Source organism: Lynx rufus, unplaced genomic scaffold, assembly GCF_022079265.1.
Source record: "Lynx rufus isolate CCGP_SWC_20201006 ecotype Redwood Valley unplaced genomic scaffold, mLynRuf1.p SCAF_8, whole genome shotgun sequence".
Classification (NCBI taxonomy): domain Eukaryota; kingdom Metazoa; phylum Chordata; class Mammalia; order Carnivora; family Felidae; genus Lynx; species Lynx rufus.
In genome coordinates, this window is record NW_025814896.1 from 130,157,948 (window position 1) to 130,183,296 (window position 25,349).

A 25,349-nucleotide genomic window follows, 5' to 3' on the forward strand; every position below is an offset into this window, starting at 1 on the left:
AATATGTTTTATATTAATTTGCATTCACATATTAAACATCAATTCATAGGCTAAATCAATTAATATATAAACATATATGAACTGGGAAATAAACCCAGTTCTTAGCTTTTCATGAATAATAGCACTGTATTCTCTCTTTTTACTTCTTTAAGTATAAAATAAAGCATATGAAGAGAAAATTGTTTTTTAAAAACATATAAAGTGGAAAGCGTAAATCTTTCCCCTCTTAATCTCACTGTAAGTGAGCAGCACTTGAATTTTGGTGTATTTACTTACTGAACTTTTTGTTTTTCTGGCTTTCAGTATCTCCTCTGCTTATTTGTCTATGAGGACGTGTTTTTAGCTTCTTTTAAATTTGGTCTTATTATATTTTCCTAGCAAGTTATCAAATTTATTCAGATTTTTATTTTATTGTCATAAAACTGTACATAATATTCCCTTATTTAAATAAAGTTCTTTGGGGGTGCCTGGGTTGAGCGTCTGACTTCAGTTCAGGTCATGAGCTTGCGGTTGGTGAGTTTGCACCCCAGGTAGGGCTTGCTGCTGTGAGGGGGGAGCCCGTTTCGGATCCTTTGTCCCCCTCTCTCTCTGCCCCGCCCTTGCTTGTGCTCTCCCTCTTTCTCTCTCAAAAATAAACATTTAAAAATAAATAGACAAACTTCTCTGTTTCTGGGTTGCATCCTCTTCTCATTATTCATAGTGTATATTCATACTTTTTATTTTTTAAGCAGGCTCTATGCCCAGCATGGAGCCCAATGAGGGGTTTGAACTCAAGACCCTGGGATCAAGACCTGAGCAGAAATCAAGAGTCAGATTCTTAACCTATTGAGCCACCTAGGTGCCCCTATATTCATACTTAAAAAAAAATTATTTTAGAGAGCAGGGGAAAGGGGCAGAGGGAGAAAGAGAGAGTCCCAAGCAGTCTCCAGGCTTAACGGGAAGCCCCACATGGACCTCAGTGCCACAACCCCAGCATCATGACCTGAGCTGAAATCACGAGTTGGATGCTCAACCAACTGAGCCACCCAGGCACATCTGTACTTTTTAAGTGGTCAGCCTCACAGATGTTCTCTCAGTTTTGACTGTCTATAATTTGACATGTTTTGCCTTATAATATCTTAATATTTGCTCTTGTCATTATTAGTTTACTCATCCTGTTTTCATTTGCTTTTGCTTATTTAAAAATTAAAGCCAGTTTTGGGGCGCCTGGGTGGCGCAGTCGGTTAAGCGTCCGACTTCAGCCAGGTCACGATCTCGCGGTCCGTGAGTTCGAGCCCCGCGTCGGGCTCTGGGCTGATGGCTCAGAGCCTGGAGCCTGTTTCCGATTCTGTGTCTCCTTGTCTCTCTGCCCCTCCCCTGTTCATGCTCTGTCTCTCTCTGTCCCAAAAATAAATAAACGTTGGAAAAAAAAAATAAAAAAAAAAATAAAAATTAAAGCCAGTTTTAAAGTACTTTATTTTTCTGTCTAGATGTTGAAACAAATCTCCTCCTTTATTCTTAGAATTCAGGAAAACTCCTTAGATATGTCTAGATGAAGCTCTCTTTCAACGTGAACACAAAGTTTTTCATCAGCTCAGGGCATTCGTCTTCTTTTATTTCTTTAATAATTGCCTTCATTACCTCTATTCGCTTCTCTTGCAGTATCCTAATTATATGGCTAATAACTTCCCAGATTTATCAGCCATGTCTGATCTTTTCTCTCACGGTTTCCCTCCTTGTCTTCTTGACATATTCTGGGAATTTGAGTTCGTTTATCGTTATTTTCCCCACTCATTTTCAGACGTGCAGCTATGTATTTTAATCCATTCAGTATCTGCCTAAATGTTTTAATTTATTAATAGCTAGCATTTTAATGTTTCCTACTCCTTAGCTTGGGTTTCTCTTTTGTCTTTGAGGTGCTGTTTCTTTTTATATATTTCTTGAATGTTATGTCCCTGTTGTCATTGGTTCATATTGATAAAGATGTGCAGAGACAAGTCTAAACGATAATTTAAACTCTATCTGCTGTGAAGCAGACACTACATCTTTTCTGGCAGGACACCTCTCTAAGAGTGGGCGTGATTGCAGAGGCCAGGGGGAAGCCTACGCCTCTGTGCCTTGCACACTATGTATACACATGTATATATACAATGAAGCCTGGAGCAAATTGTATGGCTAACCACATTCTGTCTAGGAGGCTGGTAGAGTGCCTGACATTTTTGAACTTCATGGAAAGTCGATGACTTGGTGACTTCTCTATTATCAACTGCTACATCCTTGAGCTTTTGATGTTGAGGTTTAGGGGAATGTGTCCCGTTGAAGCTGCAGCAGGTACTAGAACATAGTGGCAGAATTAATTAGGGAGAAAAATATGGAGGTTTCCTTTTTTCCAGTGGCCGCTGTGAGTTAGCTGGGGTATTGCCTGCCCCTGTCATTTCTTTTGAGTATTTCTTAATGACTTCATATTCTCATTCTTTACCCTGAATTTACATTAAAAGTATAATCTGTTTTACGTGAATTTTTATTGCCGGAGAAGCATTAAGTCTATAAAATTAAGTTGGCAAGAGATGGCCTGCCAACATACTTTACTTCTTTTGCAACTGTAAACTCCACTAAGTGCCTATCTGCATGTGGCAAAAATTAAGGTAGATGGAAAAAGGAAAATAGACTTTGGTATTTTGTGTGAGTGGGAAACTGTCTCTTTTTTAAAGTAGACATTAAGGCAGTTTTACATTTATAGAAATAAAAAAAAAGCTTTCCCAGTTATTAACATCTTATATTTGTATGGTACATTTGTTGAAATTAATCAACCCCGATGAATACTGGGGTCCATACTTTATTCAGATTACCTTAGTTTTTTACCTAATGTCCTTTTTCTGTTCTAGGATCTCATCCAAGATATCAGCATTCTATTCAGTCATGTCTCCTCAGGGCCCTCTTGGCAGTGACTATTTCCCAGACTTTATCTGCTTTTGAAGACCTTGACATTTTTGAGCGGTACTAGTCAGGTATTTTGTAGAACATCCCTTAATTGGTATCTTTCTGGGTTTTTTTTCTCATGGTTTTACTTGGGTTATGGGTTTTTGGAAGAAAGAAACCAGAGGTAAAGTACCCTTTTTTTTAATCATATTATATCAAGAATGTGTAGTATCAACATGGAGTATCACTGTTGACAATGGATCACCTGGTTGAGGTAGTGTTTGTCAAATCTTTCCACTGTAAAGGTTTCTCCTCCCCACCCCACATCCATATTGTAACCATTTAGAGGAAGTAACTACACCTAACTCACACTTGGGTGGGAATCCTGCTCCCCATCCTTGAAGGCAGAGTAGTGACATAAATTACTTGCTTGTGCCTGGAAGATTTGCCTCTTTCCCTCCACTTATTTATTCATTATTTTACACATATCAGTGTAAACTCATGTACGTTTATTTATTTTTAATTGTCGTACCATGGCAAAATATACATAACGTAGAATTTACCATCTTAACCGTTTTTAACTGTACAGTTTGGTGGCATTAAATACGTTAATAATGTTGTACAACTGTCACCACCGTCCGTCTCCACAACTCTTTTCATTTTGTAAAACTGAAACTCTCTACACCAGTTGAACAATGACACCCCTTTTCCCACCCACCTCTGCCAGTACCTGGCACTCACAATTCTACTTTTTGTCTCGATGACTTTGCCTACTCTAAGTACCTCATACAAGTGGAATTATATAGCATTTGTCTCTTGTGACTGGTTTATTCTACTTAGCATAATGTACTCAAGTTTTATGCGTGTTGTAGCATATGTCAGAATTTCCTTCTTTTTAGGCTGAAGCTGAATAATATTCCATTGTACGTATACACCAAATTTTGCTTAGCCATTTATCTCGACATAGACATATGGGTTACTTTCACATTTTAGCTGTTGCAAACAATTCTGTTATGAACATAGGTGTACAAATATCTCTTTGAGAATGCAACTGCTTTCAATTATTTTGAGTATACGGGTGCCTGGGTGGCTGAGTCAGTTGAGTGTCCCGACTTCGGCTCAGGTCATGAACTCACGGTCTGTGAGTTGGAGCCCCACGTCAGGCTCTGTGCTAACAGCTAGGAGCCTAGATCCTGCTTTGGATTCTGTGTCTCCCCCCCTCTCTGTCTCTCTCTGTCTCTGTCTCTCTGTCAAAAATAAATAAAGATCAATTATTTTGGATATATACCCAAACATAGAATTGCTTGATCACATGGTAATTCCTTTTTTTTTTAAATTTTTGAGGAACCACCATGCTTCTTTTCCATACAAGTTGTATCATTTTCCATTGCCCTTCACAGTGCAAAGGGGTTCCAATATCTCCATGTCCTCACCAACATTTTTTTTGTTTTGTTTTTGGTAGTAGGATTAATGGGCGTGTTGGTATCTGGTAGTATTATTTTGCATTTTTCTAGTGATTAGTGATGTTGAGCATCTTTTCCTGTCCTTATTGTCCATTTGTATATCTTCCTTGGGGAAACGTCTCAAGTCCCTAGTCCATCTTTGAGGCAGGTGGTGGTGGTTGTTGATGAGTTTTATGAGTCCTCTCCACTCTAGGTATTAGTCCCTCATCAGAGATAAGATTTGCAAACATGTTCTTCCATTCTGTCGGTTGCTTTTTCACTCTGTATTGATAGTGTCTTTTGATGCACAAATTTTTAAAATTTTCATGAAGTTCAATTTGCCTTTCTTTGGTTGTCTGCTCTTTTGATGTCATGTCCAAAAAATTGTTAACTCCAATGTTGCGACCTATGTCCTATGTTGCCTTCTAAGAGTTTACAGTGTTAGATTTTATGTTTAAATCTTTGATCTACTTTGAGTTAATTTTTGTATATGGTGTTAGACAAGGGTTCAACTTCATGCTTTCACATGTGGCTATCCAGTTCTCAGTACCATTTGTTGAAAAGACTGCTTTTTCCTTATTGAATGGTCTTGGCACCTTTGCCAAAAATCATTTGACCATTTTTTTTTAACATGTACTTCTCCAGTTTACTTACTTACTTATTGGAATGGATTTTGAGGAGACAAAACATGGGGCAGAGAGGTACGGAATAGGAAATAGAACCGTAAACTGTTTGCTAATTGTTTGTAACCCTAACAAATCTGTATAGAAAATTCCCCATACAAAACAACACAATAAAGGTTCAGGGATTGAAGTATGCCCTTAGGCAAGGCTGAAGATTTTAGTCTCTGGTATGTGGAATTTAGGCTGTGGTCCTTGTTTTGGGATGAATCACTGGGGGGGGGGGTGGCATAGTCCATACTTTTAATTAGAAATTAGCAGTGGTCATTTCTAATTTCCCCCATATATGCGGTTGCTTTTGAATGTCCATGTCTGCAATGTCTGGCTACCAAAAGATGAAAAGGAGAAAACTAAAAGGGGGAGGGAGGGAGGGCACTGGCACTTTAAATCTCCTGGATTTAAATCAGCCGGAGGCAAAGAGACTTGCAACAAGAGGGGGGATGCAGCAGTGGCCTACCTTTTCCTCTGCACCTCTGGAATCAGAAGCAGCAGTCGGTGAAGACAGCACCCATCCCCAGTGTTTGGAGGACAGGATCCTCGTGGCCCGTCCGGGTACCTGTAAGCGGTGTGCCAGCTGCTCCGGGAACACAGGCACAGCTGTGTCCCTTGGGGCTGAGTGTGGCTAATGGGTAACTGCTACTGCGCTCTAGGAGCTAAAATTGATCAATATTAACCACAATTTACCATCTGAGTCTTTCCCTGGAAGTTGCCATCCTTGAGTAGATTCCAGGGAAGTTACACCAGACATGCTCTGCCAGTGCCGTTGTTTTCTAGGTGGAGACAGATTCTCCATGATCCCTATTGTGCCATCTCCCGAGAATCTCTGGTATTTGTTTTATACTTTGGGCCATAGCCCAATACTGCTTTATTTATTTCATTGTTCGAGTTATTCCGGATTTGTAAATGAAGAACTCCCTCAATTGGCTTCTGTGTCCCTTTGACATACTCCCGTAATGTGGGTTTTCTTTTCTTTTTTAGCATTTACTTCCTAACCTTTGAGATATCCCAGGCTCACCTCGTGTGTTTTCTGTCCCAGGCCTAGAGTCAGCTCTTTCTCCATGAAGATCTGTCTCGTGATGAGACACCGAGATCCGGGTGCTCTTGTTCCTGGGGTATTGTCTCTGTGCTCTCTCATGAGTGAGAGAACATTCTTTTCGTATGCAGACGATTCATATGTGGTTTAAGGTGAGAAAATAGCCCAATTCTGGGATTGTGAACCTTTCTGCAGTCTTGTCTGCTTTCTATACAAAGCTGACTGCAGCCAAATTAATGTTCAGCACTGGGGTTGGTCTCCTTTAAATCCAGGGTGATGTACAGCTTTTCCCTTTCCATTCGGAATCCGCCTAAAAGATAAGAAAGTACGTAATGCCAGAAATCAGCCTTACTCATTTATATCTCATATAAATACGTTGGGATTTTCCACACTCTTTTATCCATTTCTTCTTGTTCAGCACTGGCTTCCTTTACACTATACTGAGCTTCCATTTATTACAAAACTCCCAATTAAATGACCCAAAGTACTGGCTTCTTTGACCCTTGAATATTTCCTCTCTGCTTACAACTTTGTACTCATAATTTGCAGCTTGGATAAACCCCATTTCTTGTTATTAATCTTCTGTGCTTTACTTGTCCTATGAAAACCCCACTGGTGTCTTGAGTTCTTATCTCCTTTTGCCATGTGGCTCTGCCCTGCTAAAGAAGTGACAGCCAGCATGGGCCATTCATAAGCCCAATCTTGGAAACATGGAGGACTTTGGTTAGGATAAACATATTCTGCAGTAGGCTTGCCTTTGGAGCAACGGTATCCCAAATTAGAATGAGAAGAGAGCCCACATTAAAGGGAAAGCTCTAACAAATATCTGGGAAGTCTCTTCAAATTTTTGTATTTCCATTCTAACGATAATAAAGACAAACTGAAATAAGAGTTTATGAACCAGGGCCTTGGATCAGAAGAACAGTTTTCTCTTTGGTGTTCTTGAAACTTGAGCAGAGCATCAGATTAATCTTTCAGTTCTTTGTGTTTATAAACCTAATGTATTAGTTTTGAAATCTCTGAATTTTTTTTAGCATTCGATTCCAATATCAAATAAATGAATAGTGGATAACTACCTCTTCCCCACCCTTTTATTTTATTTTCTGAAGTTTATTTATTTATTTATTGAGAGAGAGAGAGAGAGAGAGAGAGAGAATGAGTAGGGAGAGGGGCAGAGAGAGAGGGAGACAGAATCCCAAGCAGGCTCCGTGCTGTCAGCACAGAGCCGAATGTGGGGCTCAAACTCAAGAACCATGAGATCATGACCTGAGCTGGAACCAAGAGTTGGATGCTTAACCAACTGAGCCACCCAGACAACCCCTACCCTTTTAAAACAAGTATTTTAAAAATGTGTTGCCTTCCACAGGAAAAGCCTTTTTCAAAGGTGCACATGAGCACTGCCATTCCTACAGGAGAAACCTCATCACTTCCGATATCCAGTCCTCCATACCTCTTCATTGTGTCTCCAGCTGCTTCTCCACGTGCAACTGTCCCTAAATACACACTCACCTCACTGCACTGGCTGTGCCAGGCATCCGCACGTCTTTGTGGCTGTGCCACCCCATCCTGCTACGCTGTCATGAAAAGTGCCTTGAACTCAAACAGATTATGTTCACATACTAATTATACCATTTACCTTGGGCCATGCTGGCAAATTCTAGGAACCTCAATTTTTTGCCATCCATAAAATTGGCAAAGTAATATCAAACTTACGGTGTTATCACGTTTTAACGAGGCCGCATTAATTTGAACAGTCAGTGCTTGACATAGATGAGTTGTTGATAAAGGCCCATCTTTTTCTTCATCTGATAACTCCAGTTCGTCTTTCAGGGATGAGTGGAGGCTCCCCCATTTCCAAAGCAAGTCTTCATTACTTATGCCCCTCCCCCTCAGCCAGCATTCACAGCGACTCCCGTGGGTTTAATCCCATAGTAACTGTTCCCTCACCACATTAGAACTGTCAGTCTTGACTCAAGTGACTGTCTTTCTTATCCTAAAATCCCCAGGAAATGTCCCTGTTCCTGACTGTATCTGTCATTCAAATATTTATTGCAATAATGGATATTAATTCTGTTAGCCCACTTAATTTTTTTTTTATTTAAGAGTATATTCAATCTCATTAAATATGAACAGGAATAAAATATCCTCATCAAAGCCTCCTGGCTCCCCACATGTCTGTCTTAGTGATGTTTTCATTTCCCAGACCAGCTCTTAAACTTGGAAAGCACGTGGGGTTTTCTGCTTCATCAGAGGCTTTACACACACACATCAGCAAAACGCCCTGGCAGCTGTTTGAGAGAGACTTCTCAAATTGAAATTCTTATCGCTTTGAGATCTTCTCCTTGTGTTTGAAACAAATGCAATTAAAACATTTGCATAATTGGCGCATGTGGAATTTTTAGATTTCAATCATATGTTTCTTTCAGGGACCGTGGTCTCAACCTCGTTACGAGCCCTAGTCTCCAAGAAACAGACCACCAGGTCCACCAGAATTCTCCGTTTCACAGGAAAGAGTACACTTGACCTGTGCCTAGTGTGCTGGAGTTGTGCAGCCGATCCCATCCGTGTCAGGAACGCCCCGCCCACAGCTACCTGCCCCCGGGTGGTTCTCATGCCACATCCGCATCTCTGCTGATGTTCTGGTCAAACAGCAAAGCCGTGCGTGTTGCGCTGAGTGATTGGTGAGGAGTTACGTAATCACCAGCACAGACACACTTCCCCGAACACAATAATGCAAGGCTGGCGGCGCCCCGAACTCACCGGTTCTCCACTACGCGGTTCTGTGCTGGCCGATGCTGGACGGCTCAGATTCAGATCCTGGCTCGGTCACTGAATTAGTTGCTTGAGCGCCGTCAGGTCATTGAAACTCTCTCTCATTCTAATCCAGCAGTTCTCAGAGTGTGGTTTTGGGGTTCTTGGGATCCCCAAATTCCCTTCTGAGGATCGCCAGGTAAAGTCAAAACTGTCACCACGCTAACATTGACACTATTTGCTGTTTCACAATCAGTCTCTCATGAGTCTACAGTGGAGTTTCCCAGAACCTCCGTGACATGTGACGTCGCAAAAAGATTGAATGCAGATGCCAACGTAAGAATCCAGCTATTTTCCGTTAAGCTGGGCATTACAGAGATTTACCCAAATGCAAAATAATGGTAGTCTTCTCACTACATTTTTGTTTTGTAAAACACACTAAGTTTTACTACAATAATATGTTCTTGTGAGATGGCTTTATGATTTTTCTGTTTTAGTTTCTAACACAGCAATTATAATCGATAGTAATTATGAATAGGTGTAGTAATAGATTTAACTGACACAAAGAAACCTTTTAGGACTCCTTCATAACTTTTAGGAGTGAAAAGTGGTTCTGTGCTTTCGTATCAGCCAAAATAGAATGATGACACTTCTCTCTTGGGCTTCTTGGAAAGATTATTTAATATAGAGCCCTTACAAAATGCTTTGTGAAAGACAGTGCTCATTATAATAAAAGATGGCGTTATTCTCATTAAGACTTATTTTGGAAGGGTAAGAGATTTTGACTCCCAGTGGAAACAATGTACATCAGCCTCATGGTTTTCTTCTGCTTCTGGAGACTGTTCATTTGTTAGCGACAGCCTGGGATGTAACCCTCAATTACCATAGTGCATGCAGTGGGTTTTCATTGTTCCGTATAGCTTGAAAGGTATCTATCTGTTATGGTAAACTACGAGATGTAGAATGTAGTTTCATGGTATGTGTTTAGAATTTTAATGGAGTTTATTTCTAGTCAAAAAAATGTAGTAGTAAGTGCCAATTATGTATCTAGGCATGAGAAATACAAACTGAGGGGCACCTGGGTGGCTCAGTCAGTTAAATGTCTGACTTCAGCTCAGGTCATGATCTCACGGTTCATGAGTTTGAGCCTTCCATAGGGTTCTGTGCCGACAGCTCAGAGCCTGGAGCCTGCTTTGGATTCTGTGTCTCCCTCTCTCTCTGCCCCTCCCCCTCTCACACTCTGTCTCTCTCTCAAAAATAAATAAACATTAAAAAAATATTTAAAAAAAGAAATACATTTCCCTTAAAGATCTTGTGACCTCTTAGGGGAACTATACTTGTTACCTGATTGTATCAAAACAACGTGATGGCTGAATTCAATGAAAGGTAAAGCAGATGTATGGTGGGAACACAGAGAAGGGCCCCTGAGCCAGTATGAGAAGTGATGCTAGGGAAGGCTTCCTGGAGGAAGTGTTACCTGATCTGAGTCTTGAGTGATTAGCAGGTTACCCAGGGGCAGATGTGCAAGTGATGGGAAGGAGGGTAGAATATAGGAAAGGAAGAGGGCAGAGAATTACAAGACATTGAATTGCATAAAAGCTTGGTGACCTCCTCCAAAAACAAGATATTTGTGATGACTGAAGCACAATGGGGGAGGTAGCAAGTGGCAGGAAAACAGACTGGAGACCTAGGATAGAATGGGAAGGACCCTATAGGAACTAAAACTCAATCCTGTATAGAAAGGAACTTCATTAAAGGGTTTCACGTGGGGACTTGTGTGGTGAGATTAATAATTTAGAAAGTTTACTGTGTCCTCAAGTGCTCTGTGAGAAAGAGCATCTGACTTTGCTACCTAAACAGTGCAGTTATTTAAAGACTTGGCCTTAATTTTGCTAAGTCCTGTTAAAGATTGCATCTCATTTCCCAGTTGTATCAATTAATTTCTTAAACACTAAAAGAAGACACACACACACACACACACATACACACACACCATTTAATTATCCCGTTTGAGTGAAGCCTACAGGTAGGCAGTTCAAGAACCCAACTGCCTTTTTCCCTGGGCAATGCCGTCTTCAGCCTGTTGGTGGTCTCTCCCCTCAGATCTGCACGATGGCTTTTGTAGGTGTGAGCATCACGTTCCCATACAACAGAGTCTCAGTCAGGAATGGCATCTTTTACTCATGAAACTCTCTATTTTATCACGAAGGAATATAACTTCTGGAAGTCACCCCAGTAGACTTTTTTGGGTCTCTCGGGCTTGAACTTGGCTACATTTTTACCTCCAAGACAATCACCCTTTAGACAAACCATGATTTATGAAGCTGGGTACAGTCTTCCCCCCAAGCTCATCCCCCCAGCAAATAGAATCAGGAAGGATTCTGGTAGCAAGTTTGTCTTGCTCCCAGGAGAGGACGAGATGGTGGATAAGACCAACATTCTGTGCCATGCCATGCCATGCTAGCTTAGCTTCAGAACAGGAAAATAGCTACTTGACCCAACAGGTGACCTACCTAACACCATCAAGTGCTTTTGAGTCTGATTCCAAAATTCTGGCTGCTCTGTGTTACTCCCGGACCCTCCCTGGGCTTCACTGGCTCCATGATCAGATTGCATCACCTGCATCCTTGGCACCCCCCCCCCCCCGTCTCACCTGTGCATGGGGCTTGTCCAGGAACCCAATCTCCTCCACCCCAGGTCCGGCCTCCTTGTCTCCAATTCCTCTGTCCTCAGGCCTTTTCCATCGGATCTTGAATTCCTCCGTCTTTTCAGAGCCTTTACTGAGCCATAAAGAATAGTGCATACGTTTTAGTGCAAGCTGTTTAATATACTTTGCAACGTATGCACAAGACTTGCCAAAACCCTCCAGCAGGTTTTTTTTTTCCCTTAGATCAATCATTTCAGTCATGTTTCCAGCCTATTCTTCCTTTGACTAGTTGGATCTGGGATAGAACAAGGGCCTACAGCTAAATAGTAGCTCGTGGTCTTTTACAGCCCCCTGGCGTGGTTCTCAAAGCATGGTCCTTGAACCGGCATCAGCATCACCAAGGAATGGGTGAGAAATGTAAACTCTTGGGCCACACTCCAGACCTGCTGAATCAGACACTCTGGGGAGGGGCCCAGCCATCTGTGTTTTAACAGGTCCTCCGGGTGATTCTGACCCACATTCAAGTTTGAGAACGACGGCAATAGAAGTGCCAGAACTCTGGAGGCGCCTGGGTAGCTCAGTAGGTTAAGCGTCCCGTCTTGATTTCAGCTCAGGTCATGATCTCACAGTTCGTGAGATCAAGCTCTATGTTGGGCTCTGCACTGACAGCAGGAGCCTGCTTGGGATTTTCTCGTTCTCTCTCTGCCTCTCCCCCAGTCATCCCCTCTCTCTCTCTCTCTCTCTGCCCCCTCCCCTGCTCACACACGTACGCGCGCGCTCTCTCTCTCTCTCAAAATAAATAAATAAAAATTTGGGGAAAAAAAAAACAGAACTCTGGAGTTAAGAAGTGTGACCTCAGTGGAAGTAATACACCTTTCTGATTCTCTGTTATACTTAGGAAACTTAGGAAACATATAGTCAATTAATGATAAAATACTTAGCTGGTGACGATTAATTAGGCAACTATTCGTAGAACAGTTCATTATATGTTTGTCACTTGTGAGGAACATAATTCTGTCCTCATTTCTTTCTCTTCCCTCTCTGGATGTTAGTGAAAATAATTTTTTTTGAATCACCTATTTTATGTTAATCCTAGCCTAGAAGGCATTTATTCTTATTATTCACCTGAAACGATGTTTTATACGTCAGGCTCCTCCTTGGAAAAGATTGATATGTGTTACGTACTGAAGTTTTTCTTTCCTTTCCCAGCGTTTTGACTTTCTCTTACTTGCCTTATGACTCTCCAACACCCAACCGTTCTGCTTTAATATGCACTGGCTGCACTCTTACGAGGAAAACACAGACGATTCTCCAAGTCGCTTACTCTGTCTCTTTTCTCTCTTTCATCTCTTGGTTGGGATTCATACAGCTGCTATTTAATTTCCTTAAAAGTCACTTTTCTTCAGGTGAAAACGATGGCTGCCTGTGCCAAGTTTCATGGCCAGGGGATTGTAATCACGAAATATCACCGTCTGTTCATGTCCTGCCTGAGAAATGTGCTCCACTTGATGCTGATGGTGGCTGCAAATGGTCTCAGTCACCAGGACAGTGTGGCCCCACTTTTTGGTCCACGATGTCACAGCATGAAGTGGGCATCATTGCTGGTACCGCACACGTGTTGCTAAGTGATTTCAAGCCGCAGCTCTTTTGAGCGGCATGTTGACTGTTCTCAGTATGGGTAATGGGTGATTGTGTTTCAAAATGTTTCTGGGAAGAAAGACTGTTGTTTTGTTTACACCCCTGAAAAAGCCAATTCAAAGAGCTGTAGCGTTAGAACCAGCATTTTCAGAGCTCCTACTATACGGAGACACTGTTCTGGGTGCTTTTAAAATGTTGTCTTGATTCCTTGCCACAATCCTTTAAAATAGATAGTAAGTACCGTTTTATAGGTGAGAAAACTAAGGTTCAGAAAAGTGATATTTTCAGGGACGCCTGGGTGGCTCAGTCGCTTAAGCATCCGACTTCAGCTCACATCATGATCTCACGGTCCATGGGTTCAAGCCCCGCGTCGGGCTCTGTGCTGACCGCTCGGAGCCTGCTTTGGATTCTGTGTCTCCCTCTCTTTCTGCCGCTTTCCCCACTTGTGCTCTGTCTCTCTCTCTACATATGTCAAAAATAAACATTAAAAAATTAAGGAAAGAAAATTGATATTTTCAGTCACACAACTATTAAATAGGAACATTTAAAATTTTTTTAATGTTTATTTATTTTTGAGAGAGAGAGAGAGGGAGAGAGAGAGAGAGAAAGAGAGAGAGAGAGAGACAAAGAGCAAGTGGAGGAGGGGCAGAGAGAGGGAGACACAGAACTGAAGCAGGCTCCAGGCTCTGAACTGTCAGCACCAAGCCTGATGTGGGGCTCGAACTCACCAACCACTAGATCATGATGTAAGCAGAAGTCGGTCACTTAACCGACTGAGCCACCCAGGCTCCTGTAGGAGCATGTTATTACTATCCAGATCTCTTCTGATTCCAGTTTCTCTGCTGATTTGATTTGATTTGATTTGATTTGATTTGATTTTTTATTTATTTTTTGAGAGAGAGAGAGAGAGAGAGTGAGAGTATGCGCATGATAGGGGAGGGACAGAGGGAGAAAGAGAGAATCTTAAGCAGACTTCATACCCGGTGTGAGCCCAATGCGGGACTTAATCTCAGGACTGTGAGATAATGATCTGAGCTGAAATCAAGAATCGGACACTTAATAGACCGAGCCATCCAGGCACCCCTCTGCTGTTTTTAAAGTGACATGCTGAATAGGGAGGCAAATTATCAGGAATGCACAGTGAACCTTTACACTTGATCATAGCGATTTGATCGTATGGATTCGGGTGTAAGGTCACCAGTTTCTGTGCACGTACATGTGTGTGGTATGTGCGTGCATGCATGCTTTAGATACTGGACTTGCTACCCGCCGAGAGCTACTAGCCATGAATAGACTTTGGGTTGCTGACTTTTAGCTTACGTTGCTGCTGGTATCACAGCATCATCGTATATCTAGTTAAAAGAGCAGAACATGCATTCGTTCATTTTTATTGTTCACTACTCGGCCCTTTATCAGTCATCAACACATACTAGGCACCTGCTAGGCATTGCATTATGCACTGGGAGTAAGCAGGTAAAGGCAGCCCATGCCTTTGAGTCTTTGACCTTCTCCATGTCTTAAAGAAGTTGTGTGTTTTATATTCAAGACTATCATGCATTCATTATTTCAGAGGTTCAGAAGGGATCATGTTCATCTTCACTCTGCCATAGTAGCTGGATAGATGTCTCTGCATGACTTTACCTTCTGAGTGTGTTTATTCATCTGTCAAATGCTTATGGTGGCACCTTCTCAAAATGCAGATGAAATCAGATTATGTAAGGGTGTCTTTCAGTCTCCAAAGCATGGTAGGCTATTTAATGTTAATATATGATCGATAACATTTGACTATTACTACACTTATTATCACTGATATTTTTAAGAGATTATGTAAATAAGCTAATGAGCCTCTCAGGGCTCATTAACTGAACATCCATTGAAATTTAGTACTCCACCGTCTTTGCTCAGTAGCTCAGCAATCTCAGTTCTATTTCAAAGGTTTGAACGTTTACATAATTCTCATCTGTAGTCCTGAAGATGCTCCAGCGGAAACTGATTGAGAAGCATTGTACAAAATTGGAGAGATAGCATGTTCTGGATAATCATTTCAAACGCTGCCTCAATTTTTTGCTGAGAGACTTATGGCTGGAAGGAGGGGATAGTGACATCTAACTTACAGAACAGTGGTGATAATTAAGTGAGATAAAAACATATAAACATGATGCACACATGATACAGCATTATAGGTATCTTTGCTTATTTGTTATTATTAGAAATTCACAGAACATAGTGCTAGGAGGAGATGATGATGAATTTGTTTTTCATTTTTAACCAATAATTTTCCCTGTTTCAAAAGAACTCAAGTAAACCCCCCCCCCAAAAAAAAATACAATTTAAATGTTGGTTTCCTTCATTCATAGAAAATCTGTTGCTATTACATAGCCAAGCAGAAGTCAAAATCAATGAATGCTTCCCTAATATCCACAAAAGAGACACACCCACTCCTTGTTCTCCATCCCACTCTCCTTGGTGTATCTTTTCATGCTATCATGTATGGATCTGTCTGCTCTCTGGATTATGAACTCCTGACGATAGCAACTCTCTCCCAATTATCTCCATATTCCTAGAACGTTGCACAGTGGAAGGCATGGACTACATATCTGTTGAATAAATGCGTGCTTTCTTCCAAAAATATGAAAGGATTCTTTATTATACAAAAGCAATTGTCCTGGGTTTTCTTAAAACATTTTATTCCTAACTGTACATAAATTGTGACTCATAAAATTCATTTTAGACACAAAAGGATTCTATAGTAAAGTTATATATAGGTGCTTAACGAGACCTCAAAATATACCTTCTACACTGCTCTATGTAGGTAAATTGGAAATGTTTTATGTTAGGACTTTTCAGTATTTTTAACCTCAAAAGATAAATTGTTATGAATAACTCTTTGTAGTGCATTTCAATTATTTTTCAAGTCAACTTTTCTGTATTTTCCTATCTGAGTGAGGTCATCACTCAATTAATTAGTTTGGGAAATCATATCTGTGCTGAAGAGAGTTGGAATTGTTTGCTTATGGAAATAGAGACCAGATCAAGAATACAACACTAGACCTGTATAAAAATCAGAGTTAATTTTCCATAAACAATGTCAGGTCAGGAATTAGCTGAATATTCAACCCTCTGCACGTGTTGTTAACACGTATGGTGTGAGTTCTGTGATGCTATCTATGCCTCATCAGTATCAGTATTTAAAAGTTTTTTTCTTTTCTACATGGAGCAGAAAATGTATCCGTGTAGTAAAAACTCTGGTATAGGGGCAAAGAAGGGGTGTGAACCCACAATTAGGACACACTTTGCCTGTTACCCATTTTTCCTAAGGTAGGTTTGCCATTAGATTTTATAGAGGGGAATGATGTACAAGAGAAAATTTCAGGATGTGATGTAGCTGGTTCTAAAGAATGGAAATAGGGCAGATGTGAAAACAGAAGGAATAAAATGACTAGTTTGAGGGAGAGACCTACAGCCTACAGAAACATGAGAGTTTTTGAGATACATCTTGATTGTGGTGGTGGTCACACAAATGCACCCATGTGATAAACTTTCGTGTAACCAAACACACAGGAGTGCTCATAAAACTGATAAAACCTGAAAATGCCAGTAGAACGTATCAATGTCAATTTCCTGGGCATGTTGTTGTACTACCATCGTGCTACGTGTTAACCATTGTGGGGAAATAGGGAAGGTTAGATAGGCTATCTCTGTATTGTTTCTTAACAACTGCATGTGAATTTATAATTATTTTTAAAAAAACTTAAAAATGGGGCGCCTGGGTGGCGCAGTCGGTTAAGCGTCCGACTTCAGCCAGGTCACGATCTCGCGGTCCGTGAGTTCGAGCCCCGCGTCAGGCTCTGGGCTGATGGCTCAGAGCCTGGAGCCTGTTTCCGATTCTGTGTCTCCCTCTCTCTCTGCCCCTCCCCCGTTCATGCTCTGTCTCTCTCTGTCCCAAAAATAAATAAATGTTGGAAAAAAAAAATTAAAAAAAAAAAACTTAAAAATGCGTGAGAGGTTCTTTTGGTGGAAAACAGGGTATAACTATGGATCACTCACTAAAACAAAAGAAAAAACAAATAGTGAATTCTGTAGGACAAAGGAGAAGGAGAAGATTAATTAAGTTATCCACTGATCCATCCATCCATCCAGATACCCATAACTTCTTGAGTGCGATGACACTCTGGAGAATGAGCAGACTATCAGGGGGTATACAGTACCTGCCTGAGAGGATGTCACCATGAGAGGGTGACAGATATGTGACTCAGCACACAGTGAAGCATGACCCGTGCAAGGATGGAAGTATGGGATGGTAAGGAGGGGCACTGGAGGAGGTGGTCAGTATTTCCTGGAGGGTATTGCTTGTCAACCGAATGTGATAGATTGAATCTCTTTGAGGAAAGACATCCCTTCTTACACATTGACATAACACCTGTGTACAGAGGGGATCTGACACATCTCTATTTCTTACCGTGATTTTCAGCCTCTTCCCCAAATACTGCAACCTACTGTGCTTCCTTTTCAAATCCTTATTCAACTCTATTCTGCTGAGAATGTAAATGTTCATTCCTTTTCAAATTATACATTTCCATTCAGTTTTAGATGTTTAAAAACCTGGTACATAACAGAAGAATTCCAAATAGAACATTGAGGAAAACTTTGAAGAGTATACAATAACCGTACTAACTTTGTAAGTTTTCTGTAAATCCAAAATTATTCCAAATAAAAAATCTATTAAAACAAAAATGGCACATGCGGTCCATTCTTAACACAGCTGGGGGAGATTAAGGAAAAAATAAGTAGGTATGGAGATATCAGCTACCAATGGTTTTTCCATAAAAACTTACAGTGATACCCAAGCTACTTTATAGTTTAACTCCAGAGTCATCGGACCTAAATCATGCCTGTTTAATAAACTGTCGAATCCCTAAGATTGTATGTTTGCACCTGGTTTTGAGAAAAATGTTATAAGAAGGCTTTGGCCCTCACCCTTGCTAGGAGATGCCCTTACCTGATACCTTCTAAAACATTCATTTACTTCTGCCATATTTTCCCGGGGCACTTGAAAACTAATCGTATAAGTGGTAGAGTTGTCAGCGTTTGGAAAAGGACTGTTAAAGAGTAAAGTAATTTCACTTGGATGTCACCCATAATTTCCTACCGGTTTAAACGCTCAGAAAAAAAATAGGGCAGAGTCATCATGCTAGCCCTTAGAGAGATTCTAGCCCAGCGATTCTTGAGCCAAAAGCCATAGAACACTAACAAATGTGACTTTTCAACACCCCAGCATGTGATTCTGATACAGTTTTGTGTTCTTGACTTTTCTGATAATCACTGCCACGGTGGCCTACTGCTGTTGATGAGAATGTGTTTTGTTCCCTGGGTATATTAGAGAAAGAAAAATGTTGAGAACCTTCTTTTCTTTTCTTTTCTTTTCTTGTTTTTTTGAGAGAGAATGAGAATGAGTGGGGGAGGGGCAGAGAGAGGGAGACCCAGAATCCGAAGCAGGCTCCAGGCTCTGAGCTGTCAGCACAGAGCCCGACGCGATTCTCGAACTTATGAACCAGGAGATCATGACCTGAGCCGAAGTCAGATGCTTAACCGACTAAGCCACCCAGGCTCCCTGAAAACCTTCTTTTTGATCTAATATCCTCTTGACAGATGAGAGGACTGTAGCCTAGGGTGTGGTTATAATTTGTTGAAGGTTGAATTGTACCTGGTTGGCGGAGATGGAACCAGAACTGGAGTTTTCTAGGATTTCATCTGGTTCTAGTGTGTTTTCTTATCAAATGGTAGTTTCATGAAATGAAATGGGTGGAGGTACATACTCACTCTGAAATCTGCCTGCTGTGTGTCTATTTAACCTCCACCAGTTCTTAGTTATGCAAACGAGAGCTAGTTACTTAGCCCTTGTAAGCCCCACTCTCCTCTTTAGTAAATGGAAATAACTGACTTTATCCATGTATTTGTTATGATGATCACATGGAGATATAGTTACTGGACACTCAGCAAGTGCTTGTTTTCATTGGCAACCACAGAGAACGATAGATAATGTTGGTGATTCAGATTCTAGGCCCTTCCCTTCTGCATCAGCAAGAGAGAGATTCATGTCTTCTGTTTTATATATTTTATCAATTTTAAAAAGGTTGCTGCCGCTAATAGTAAGTTTGCAAAACGCCGTTTACATCTTGAGCTATTGTAGCATGCCTAGCATCTTTGTTGAGAGAAGGCGTTCTGTTTCTTTTTGCTATCTCTGCTGCTAAGAAACCCCTGGAAATGTTCATCCATTCCCATGACCGTGTCAGTACAAGCAGCACCACTGAGCCCACATTGAACCTGCTGAGGTAGACCCCTGTATTGTGAATTGCCTGTTTCCATTTTGGCTTTCTACTTCTGACCTTAGTCTTGAGAGATTCTCCTACCTGTTTGGGACATCAGAAAGTGCGCAGGAACCATTGTTTGTACCAAGAAAGGCACAAGTTATAAAGAGTCTTAAGGAGGGGCTCTTGATCCTAGAAGTTAAAGTTGAATTCGCTCAGCACAGAGGAAATATGATTAATTCAGATTCGATCAATAGTTACTGCCAGTCACCTGCCTTATTAGTGCACTTATGTTACCTTTGTAGTATCTGTGTACTTGTTTAATGCTCCCACTAGACTCTGAGGTTTATAGTTGCAGAATATATCTCTCCCCTTACCCTCCCACACTTAGCACAGAAGTAGCCATTCAACAAGTGTTGATTGAGTTACTGAACGGTGGCAGAATCCCTCAATCTTGGAAGAAAAATAAAAATGGATAGGAAAGAATGACAAAGCAGCATGTTTATGATGCAAAACTTCAGGGTGGAGGGGTTACTTGACCATTTTAGAGGCTGTGGGTAGGTCGGAATGTGCTCAGGAATCTTCCGAGAAGAGATTGCACCTGACCTGGGCTTTAACTATAATAATAATACTTGACCATGAGCAAGTATCCTCTCTGTTAATCCTCGTTAAGAACCCTGTGGTAGATTGTATTAGAATTCACAGTAACTCACTTTTCTTTTCCCCTGTGAGAGGCCTGTACATTGCTGCCCCATTACTGTGTATCTTGTCTACCTCTTGTGAAAACAGTACCCTCAACCCTTGACTTTAGACTTAGCTTTATAACTTGCATTGGCCATGACCAGGTGTAACTATGACTATTCCACTTGCGTTGGAATATGAACACATGTCATTCTGCTCATCTAAGCAAACTGTTTAAGAGCAATAGCATGCTTTAGTTAGTTTTCTTTTGTTTTTGTTTTTTTGTTTTGTTTTGTTTTTGTCTTCTTCCTCTCTGCAGTGGGAATAGGTGTGTCCACCACAATATCTGCCTCTTCAGCCTGGGTATGGGGATGGGAAGACACGTGGGCAAAGCCATGCAGAACTGGGCAGAGCCATGCAAATGGAGAGCAGACTCACAGATGAAAATGAGATGTGAGCAAGAAATGATTTTTTCTGTTGTCATAACCTACTGAGATTTTGGTGTTTATTTTGTAGAAGAAAATCACTAATACAAGCCCCATGACGTATAGACTATTATTATTTCTCTTTGCAAACGATAAAACAAGAGGTAATTAGTAACTTTACCAAAAATCAAACATTTAGTGAGAAGGGAGACTTAGGACTTAAAACAACGTATGCCATATTGTATGTTTTTCTACATATAAGGTCCAGATTTAAGGAACAGCTTGTACAAAGGCACAGAAACCTGGAACACTTCGTTATGTAAGCAAGCAATTGGGTCAAAAACTAAAGAATGGATAAGCAGTGGTGGGAGATCAAGCTAGGCAGTACATAGAATGGGTCTAGTTTGTAAATGGTCTTTCAAAATATGCTAAAATGATTGACTTATAAATCATGAACCAATGTCTACATTGATTGGATGGCATCTTGGGATCGTATATGTCTTAGTCAACTTGGGCTGCTGTCACAGATTACCACGGGTTGGATAGCGCAAACAACAAAAATTTATTTTCTCACAGTTCTGGAGCCAAGAAGTCCAATATCAAAGTGCTGAAAAGTTTAGTTTCAGGGGAGTCCCCTCTTTCTGACTTGTTGACAGCCACCTTCTCTCTGTGTCCTCACATGGCCTTTGGTCTGTGCATGTGTAGAGAGAAAGAGAGAGAGCCTGCATGTGCACAAGCTGGAGAATGAGGGGAGAAGTTTGGTTCTGTTCCTTTTCTTACAAAACATCAGGGACCCACCCTTATGACTTCATTTGTCTGTAATTACCCCCTTAAAGGCCGTGTCTCCAAATACAGTCACATTGGGAGTTAAGGCTTCAAAATGTGAATTTTGGGGGGACACAGTTTAGTCCATGGAAGTATATAAGTCAAGAGGAAATATACTGTTAATGTGAGTATTTTGGAACTTTAAATAGCCTGTACTGATCTACATTAAGCAAAGTAGTGTAAATTTAGGCTGATAATAAAGACATGGATATATAATCTCTTTGTATGTTTTTTTTAATGTTTGTTTATTTCAGAGAGAGACAGAGACAGAGCATGAGCAGGGGAGGGACAGAGAGAGAAGACGAAAAATCTGAAGTAGGCTCCAGGCTCTGAGCTGTCAGCACAGAGCCTGATGTGGGGATCGAACTCATGAAATGTGAGATCATGACCTAAGCTGAAGTCGGACACAACCAACTGAGCCACCCAGGCACCCCTTGCTTTGTATGTTTTTATTCTATGTCATTTAACTCTATAGACATAAAGGAGAAGAGTCTTGGGGTGCCTGGGTGGGTCAGTCGGTTGAATGTCCAACTCTTGATTTCTGCTCAGGTCATGGTCTCATAGTTGTGAGATCAAACCCCGCATGGGGATCTGTACTAGCATAGGAGCCTGCTTGGGATCCTCTCTCTCTCTCTCTCTCTCTCTCTCTCTGTCTCTCTTTCTGCCTCCCACCCCCCCTGCTCATGCTCATTCTTTCTCTCTCTCAAAATAAATAAACATTAAAAAAAAGAGAGAGAAAGAGTCTTTGGCACAGGCCACTTGGATGGTTAATGCCAAGCAAATGACAAATAGCAGTCTTGTGACTCCCACTGGGTTCCCTACTCTCTAGCCAAAGGAAAAGAAGTTTATTTGCACTTGAGATTTCTGCAGTGTTGACTCCTCTCCAAGCCCAGAGGCCTTCCCATGGCTTCTCAATTACCTGCTTTGTTTTCTCTGGTAACTTCTGGGATTCCCAAATTTGCATAGCATCCACCTCATCCCATCCATCAAATTTCCATCCAGATTCCTGCCCTAGGTAATGTTGTTTCCAAGGAGAGTAAATGAGCCATTGTGTGCATTCAAGGAGCTAGCCCAGGAATTTATTGAAGCATGGGAAAAAGGACTAGAAAACATTGACAAAGGTTCTCCTAGTGACAAGTCAGCTTTTATTTTTTCTTCCATTCAAGTATCTCACATTTCACAATTATGTCGACATAGGGGCAGATATTATTCCTCTGCAACATTTCAAATTGAATTAAAGGACAACTCTGTTCCCAAATGTAAATGACCATGAAAGTGTAGCTGGCTATATGGCCTTCTATCCAAGCAGATGCCTTCAGACATGTGGAATTTCTCTCTAAGGAGGTCCACGTATTTGGTCAATGATACAATTTCATCTGTAGACAAACCTTACAATTACAGAGTTGTTGTGGCTATAGTAATTATGGTAGAGCATTCATTGAAGAAACTGATTTGAGAATGGGGGCTTTCTAAGAATTATAGATGTATTTCCCTATCCGAGTCAATAAAGTAACAGGAAACATAAAAAAAAATTCTCTTTATTCATTTAAATATCTCAGTCTCATTTATATTTATTTTTGAGTATAATTCTCATCAAACCTTAAATTTGTTTTGAATATTTTCTGAATACGTGCTATGGGCTAAGAAATGTTCCTGGTAAGTGAAAGTCAGGAGATGACTGATTCCCAAATCTTGAAGTCTAGTTGTGGAAATAAGGTAGTAAGTAACCCTATTCAAGGCTACCAAGTTCTATTTTTAAGTTTGATTCCTTTGGAATATTTGCTGACCCAAGTTCTTAGATTTTTCTCCTTTATTTTAAACCCTCCCTGTTGACTAGCTCCTTATTTGCAGACTATGAACAACCACAGATCCCTCTTAAAAGATCCCTTACTTGACATTCTGTTCTCTCTGAGACAGCATTCTATCCTACTCCTTGACTTTACATACAAGATACTTCACCAAGCCATAGTCTCCATTTCCTGAAAGCCCATTACATTTTTTCTCATCTACAGTTGGGCTTTGCCTCCACTGAAACACTTTTATAAAAATGGCTTCATGTGGCTTTGTAATTGCCAGATTCAGTTTTTATCCCTCCTCCTCTCAAATAGACTTGATGCCATTGGCTACTCTCCTTGATTCATTCCTTTTGTGGCTTAAATATCTCTTTTGGTTGATTCTTCTCCTCTTTCTGATGTTTGTAGGCTCCTTTGCTGGGTCTTCTTTTTTATTTTGATACATTATATAGGACTCTGTCTTGGCATTTGTTTTCCCCCTCCAGTCCCCTGACTGACCCTTCTACTACAGCTAGAAATTCAGCCAATATGGATGTCTCTCAAATCTATTTTCTCAGCCTAGATTCCTTCAGACCTGTATATGCAGGTATATCTCCTGCATAGGAGAGAGCTCCATTTAAGTGTTTGGTAGGACCTCAAATCTGCTCAGTCACATGGAATGTCTGCTTTTCCTCAATTCTGCTCTTCCTACATTGTGTGTGTGTGTGTGTGTGTGTGCGCGTGCGCGTGCGTGTGTGTGATGACTATCATCACGATCCAATTAGACAGTTCTCCAAGATTCGGGAATGGTCCTGGAATTCGTTCTCTCTCTTACACTCGTCTATACTCAATCCAAGCAATCAATTAGCCCTGGAGATTCTACTTAACAATTGTTGAATACAGGTATGACCATCTCTTGCCTCCCTATCATAATAGCTTCTATTATAATTGGTATATTTTTTGCTCCATGTCTCTGTCTCTGTCCTCTCTCTCTCCCCACCCCCCCCCCACACACACCATTTTTGTTATCTTTTTCATCCATCTGTCATAGGTTGACCTATTCATAACACAAATCAAATAATGGTTCATTCCATTGGGTGTCTCATTGTTTACATGCATGACCTAATTCTTGAGCATGGCATTCAGAGTATACCATCATATGCCCCGAACCCTACTTTCAGCCTCCTGTCTTTCTTTAGTGCTATTCAATTGCTTGCAGTTTCTGGTTGCACATAAATGTCTCTCATTCAGTGCCTGTGCTAATGTTGATGTTTTCTCCCAGAAACGCTCTACCCCTGTATCAATTCTCTTGAATAATGTTCAGCTTACAAGGCACCTCCTAGTTATATGTTACCTTCTCTGCATCACATTTTATGATCTCTTACTGCTCCTGATAGAATTGATCTTGTCCCTCCACCAGAACTTATGCATTTATCAGTGCACCTATGATATTGATTGAATGAATGTGCTCATGCCTTTATCTTCTCCTGAGCTCTATGTCTGTTGTATATCTAAGCATCGTGCCTAGAACATAATGGAAGGTGTGTACTAAAAGTTGGTTGAGTCAATAATCAAATAAATGAAATTTATAGATACCTAAGAAGTAGACAGGATGTCATAGAAATTATTAGAGGTGGGGAAAAGGATGCTCCTGTGTTTTAGAAATGAAAGAAAACATAATTTTTGGAATCAGAAAAAATATCATGAAGGAAATGCAGTTTCCTCAGGTCTATAGGAGATATAGGAACCTTAAATGAGGAGGACAGGAGACCCAGACTATACTGTGCCATTCTACCTTTTATTATTATATCATTGCATATACATGGCATGAAGGAAAATAATTTCTGGCTGATTGAAATTTGTTTATTTGAAGTTTTTCTCTATTTATGTAATTATTGTTTTACTGACTATTAACAACAAAACCTCTGCATCCTATTGACCTAGATAATGTATCCTATTTGATATTTCTTCTCTAGCCTTTGCTACTAGAAATGCTTTACTTGTTTCTAAAATCAGAATTCTCATTGTTTTTTTCCAGTGATTATTTATTGCTGGAAAATGCTGCTTTTTTTTTTTTAATTTTTTTTTTCAACGTTTATTTAGTTTTGGGACAGAGAGAGACAGCATGAACGGGGGAGGGGCAGAGAGAGAGGGAGACGCAGAATTGGAAACAGGCTCCAGGCTCTGAGCCATCAGCCCAGAGCCTGACGCGGGGCTCGAACTCACAGACCGCGAGATCGTGACCTGGC